Raw genomic sequence first — 6204 nt, 5'->3', positions numbered from 1 at the left:
GTCATCTAACCTGTTGGCTTCCTGCTCAAAAATGACAGGAAGTCCTTAGATGGGTGTGTGATCTGATGAATGTGTTTTCCAAATTCCAAGGTATGTAGTCCAGTCTCTGGCGTCATTTAGTCACACCACGGAAAACACCTGTTCCAGGAATTACCTTTATCTTTCTAACTCTCTAGGGAACAACTTTCTCTAAAAATGACTTTCCTTCCTCTTTTAATACATATGGAGAACCAGAGAGGCTTAGGAGGTCCATCCTTAGCATGGTCTTCCCCTCTCCCTCTGGACTCAGATCTCTGTGTCTCAGTTTCTACTTTCTTGCACACTTCAGGTGACTCTTTGTTGGACAGAAGAGTCACAATTGTAGTCGTTTTATTAATATTATTAATACTTTTCATACATTTATGAATAAAATCACACATATGAGGATGAAATGATAGAATGATTATCTAATTTCTCCGTGATACTATCCATATTATATATTTCTCTTTCCCAGAACTGCTTCCCTTTATACATCTGTTTTTATTTCTCATAATCTAATGGGGTTAAAAATTAGGGACAAAATTTGAGATAAGCTATGAGGTTCCTGTTCTTGTGAGTTTATATCTATTTTTTTTTCTGAACTCCATCTGTTTTCAGTTATGTCTGTAAGGCATCTAATGTGACTGGATTTTAAGAGAATCCAATCCATCATAGTCCCTGAGATGGACTTTCTTGTGTCTATCACTCATAGTCGTATTTGGAGACTGGTTTTGATGAAATCAATATCTGTTCCTTTTTGACAATCACAAAGTCCAGAAAAGTCTGAAGATTTGTGGAAATAAGTATATACAGAATTGTCAGACATACCAAGTCCATCAAATTTATAGTAACATTTCTTGGTAAGATTTACCATTAAGATTTCTTTTTCTTGCTATTGCTAACTGTCTACTTTTAATACATTTATAGATATTTAATATTGACTTTGTTTTATATTTCTTCTACCCTGTGATTACATTTTCCTTCTGGATGTGAGTATTTTCATTACTGCTACTAGTTCTTTCAGTATGTCATAATTGAGTTCCTTTTTAGGCCTAGGATGTTCCCTTACTCCCTATGTTCTACTGGTAAATAAGTGATGTTGAATTTATCTTCAATCAGATTCATTATTTTCATCCATACTAGCACTGCCCTACTTCAGACTTTAAGTCTAATTATTGAATCAGAATTTTATTTATTATAAATCTTATTTATATATTTCATTCTAACATGTGTCTGACGATTCCCAGATAGCGGAAAAAGTACTGGGTCATCAGAAAAGTCATGATGTATTTTTCTATGCAAAAATGGGTCATGACTTTTCTGATGACCCAATAGCTTTCTATGAAATGTATATATACAAAAGTTGATTTATTTTTCTGCACCATTATATTTCTCATTGCTACTCAAACCTTTTCAGATCACCTAAACATGATCTTTAATGACTTTCATGATTATGTTTTAACAGTTTCTAAATTCATCATCTGTCACTTTATTCCTTCTACTTTGCCCATTAGCTCTAAATATAAACCACATACTTCTAATTACCAAAATTCCATATGTGATTTCACAGCTGTATGACCTTTTTCATATGCTTTTCCTCACTGCTTTTGGTCATCTTTTACTTTAAGATTGGACTCTAAGTTAGTATAATTACTCTAGATGAGTATAATTTGTAACTATTCTGTAACATCTTTGAGCCCCCATCTGTTCCCTTGCATAGCTACAATTACTTTGTTTCTTTGTTCTCATTGTACTGCTACATGTGGCCATTAGTAGTTTACTTAGCTTTTCCTTCCTGTATTCCTCAGTGTTCAGCCAGACAAACAGAATCACTAGGAGAGAGATACTAAGAGATTTAGACCCATCTAAGATTCATTGCAAGGCATTAGCTTCTGTGATCACAGAGACTAGCTAGCCAAACCGAGGTCCATAAGGCAGGTTGTCAGGAAGGGCTGATTGTCAAGAAAGTCAGTCTGGAACTTTAGGTACAAGCTGAAGCTTCTGTCCACAGAGTTTCTCCTGAAAAGCCTCAACTGTGATCTTAAGGCTTTTTAATTGGTTGAACCAGGCCAACCCAGATTATCTAGGTTAGTCTCTCATAGTTGAAGTCAAATTATTTGGGGCTTTAATCACATCTGCATGATACCTTCATGAAAAACAAGACACTTAGATTGCCATTTCATTGAATAATTGGTTGCAAGTAGCCTAACCAAGGTGACACATAAAATGTCCTGTCAGATTTCTTGAGGGTACATATCATTTTATCTCTATAAATTCAGATACTTGCATCTTGCCAGGGATTTGCTTATAAGCACTTAAAATTTGATGAAAATACATTTGAATGATACTTCATTCCCCATGGTATTATTATTTTTGGCTTCCATGAGGACTGAAACATATCTTAGAAAAATGTGACCGTAACTGAAATTCAAGAATATCAAAACTGTTATAATGTGGGTGGCTCCAACACAGGTCTGAAAATTGGAATGAATATTGTTTCCTATTTATACCTCACTGTAAGAAAGAAGAAATATAGACTATTAATGCAGACTTAGCTCCAAGGTCTAAAGGTCAGAAGGATCTTTCCATTCTGAATATAGATGGTTGGTAACAAAACTTATCATGATCTAGTCACCTTGGTTGTATATTCAGATCCTAGGGATGGTGACTTTTGCCTTGCAAAGAATATAGCACTTGACATCCATTGGGCCATGCCCTCTCAGGGTTTAACATATAATCAGATATATGAATTTCATTTTCTTCAAAATTCATTATAACTAATGTGATTCAGCAGTCTCGTGTAGCAGAGATACACTCTAACAAAAAAAATATTTTCAGAGTATAAGTAAAGGATATTGGATGAATGTATGAGATGGGGACTTTAAAGTTGCCTTAGAAAGAGACAGTGTCCTAAATGACATTTAAATTGAGCTGGGGAAAATAAAAAGAGATGATAATGACTTCTTCAGGTAGATGTGACAGATGATTCCAGGAGTTGAGAACAGGCCTAGAAAGGATTAAAACATTTAAAAAGTGGAGTATGAATAAATACTGAGAATAAAGAGGAGAGTGGTAGAAGATTTTATATAGATGATTGAAGATAAAGCCTACTAAACTCAGTTAGAAATCTAAAGCAAAGGAAAACAACTGCATAATTTTAGGTAGGAGTGTAAAATAATAACCTGTCTTAATTGGAATACTCTTGTTACCTTGTTGAAAATTCATTGTATAAAAAAGATATGTAAGTATTTTGAAATACCCAAAGAAAATTTCTTAAGCTGATGCTGTGGGCTTAGAAGGAGGTAGAAGGAAGGTGCCAAAGTGATAAGATCAGTGAGATGGTGATACTAAGAAAGAAAAGGGCCTACGGAAGACTCCTGAGCTTCAGGTTTGAACATTCCTCACAGCAGTGGTACAATTTAGTGACATAGGGTATATCATGTATGAAATGGAGAAGATGACATATCTGTTTGGCATGTCTTCTGGTTTGAAATGTTGGCATCTAAATTGCAGAGGTCGTAATAGCAGGATACATTGGCCCAAAGTTCAACACAGAGATCTGATCTGAGTTATCTACTTACATACCATCATTAAGTGCATAGAAGCAACGTGGGATACTAGTAGACATTGTGGAAGAAAGAAGTAGAGAAAACAAAGAAAAAATAAGAGAAAGACAGGGAGAGAAGACATAACATGAAGACTTGGGAAACCAATCTTCAAAAATCACAGTCAGAAGGAATGTGTTCTGGGTTCTATTGTGCAGTAAGGTCACTACAGTAAGCAATCATTCGTTATATATTTCACAATAGAAACTATTTAAAATTCTCTTTTCTAGAATTGACCTAGAATGTTTGAAGTGACAGATATTCTAATTACCCTGATTTGCTCACTAGACATCGTAATAAAAACAATTACACTGTATTCCATAAACATATACAATTACTATGTATCCATTAAAGAAATTATTATTTTTGAAAAATCAGATGAAGAGATACTGGTAAAAAAAAATGCAGGAAAAAATAACTTAACAATTTGGAAAATGAAATAAAACAAAATGTGAATCATGGGGTATTATAGAATAAAAAGGAAAATGGTGGAAAACAAACAAAAAAATTGTTTGTTTTTGTTTTGTTTATAAGTAAAATGGATAACCCAATGAAAGAGTAGAGTATATAGGGACCAGCAGTTAGCGCAATGGCTGTGTCGCTGGACTCCCATGTAGCTGACCGCGTTTCGAGTCCCAAAATTGGTGGCTTAAACTCACACCAGGTGCGCGTGCGTGTGTGCCCAAGATCCCGAGAGGAGACTGGAGAAGGAATAGTGGTGTGGCCATCCCCCCTGGGGGGGTGATTTCTCGCTTTCTATCTCTCTGTCTCTCTCTGTCTTTCTGGTGAGCGCATGCGCCCTATAGCAAAAACCTCTCAAAAAAAAAAAAAAAGAGTAGAGTGTATAAATGTTGAAGTGTCTATATGATTTAGTAGCATATAAGTCAGAGACTTGTGAGAATAACTTTAGTTGAACATGAATAAGCCAAAACATTCAATAGAGAAAATATGTTTCATAAATTTAGTCACTTGAAAAGGACTTTGAGGTGGAATTGAAAGACAGCATGTTTGTGTGTGTGTGTGTGCGTGTGTGTGTGTGTGTGTGTGAAAAGGAGGGGAAAATTTTGCAAAAATCATGAGTTCTGCTCAGTTGCAGTTAAATTTTATTTTATTACTCAACACTGAGTTCCCCAGGAAGGGAAGTTCTAGACCCAGTACCTCCCCAACAGGATAAACTAGATAAAGCAGTCTCCTTATTTCTTACTTAGGATGGCAGTAGGAGCGGCAGTCGGTAGTCATGTGGGGAAATCTGGTGATACTATCAGATCTGGGATTGTATGAGAAAGGTTAATAGGATCTCACTTTAAGCCCAACTTTTATTAAATATTTTGATGGGGGTAAATCATAAAAATAGGGGACTTTTTATAACAAACTGTATGGGAATTTGAAACACGATTTCATTAATAATATGATTAAATTACAGAAGGTTTAGAGTTCAGATTATCAGATGCACAGTAAATATTCAATAAATGATTGTTGCATGAAAATTATTAATTGATCCATTAGAGGATATTTATTCATTTTTCCTTCCTTATTTCATCCAGCGCATACAGAAATAAAATTTTTAAAAAAATAGGTGAATGGAATAAATTAAAGATTACTGGAGAGGTCAAAAATTTAAAAGCCAGACAACCACAAGCTTGTTTGGAGTAATGTGAAAGAGAGAAGCTATTCAGTGGCTGATTCAAAGTAACACAATGTTGTTTCTGTTTACTTATAAAATTGGAAGCAAAGCTGGTATGGAATACATTAGGCAGTTAATGCCATCTTCCAGCCGAATTATTCTGAGTTTGGGACATTGCTGGCTTTCATGTTGTGTATACTTGATTTTGTCTATTCAGGTAAATAAGAGTTAATAGCAAGAGTGTGAATTTGGCCCCAGTAGATAATTAGTATAATCTGTTATGTATGAAAGCAGGGCTGGCAGGACTTTGATTTTAATAATGCCCATGGTATCAAATCAACAATTCGTCATTATGGCTGCAAAATGCACAGATGGACAAATACTCATTCCTCGTTTTGTAATTTATTTGTTTTTCCAAAAGGATCCACTGGGATTATTCTTCTTTTATTTCAATATTCTGAATAACAATAAAAGCTACTGAGTAAAATGTTGTATTTAAACATGGTATATATATCATTTTCTTATTTATCATTTACAATAAACTCTTTACCTAATATGCTCTTTTTATTTTGTATTTAACTTTACATTTGGAGTGGGTGAACAAACAAGAGTTAAATCCGTAACAGATACTATCATTTTTTTTAAGTTCATTTCTTCCATGAGTGAGCAAGAGAGAATGACAGAGACACAGACAGCTGCCCTCTATGGAGCTTTGATGCCACTATTCACCACCCACCCCCACCCCGGATTCAGCCAACTCCAAATCATGGGCATACACATGTGTAGCATACTCTGAAAGATCTCTGGACCCAAATCCAGAACCTTCACATGTGGGTCAGCCTCACAGAGTGCTGTGGTATTTCCTTCATGCAAAAAAGAGAGGCAAGTACACTCAACTGGATCTCACGCTGCAATCTTCTCCTCAACTTTTCCCACTAAGCCAGGATTAGGAGCATG

Source organism: Tupaia chinensis, unplaced genomic scaffold, assembly GCF_000334495.1.
Source record: "Tupaia chinensis unplaced genomic scaffold, TupChi_1.0 Scaffold140574_1, whole genome shotgun sequence".
NCBI classification, from domain to species: domain Eukaryota; kingdom Metazoa; phylum Chordata; class Mammalia; order Scandentia; family Tupaiidae; genus Tupaia; species Tupaia belangeri.
Note: the sequence above shows the minus strand (reverse complement) of the source record.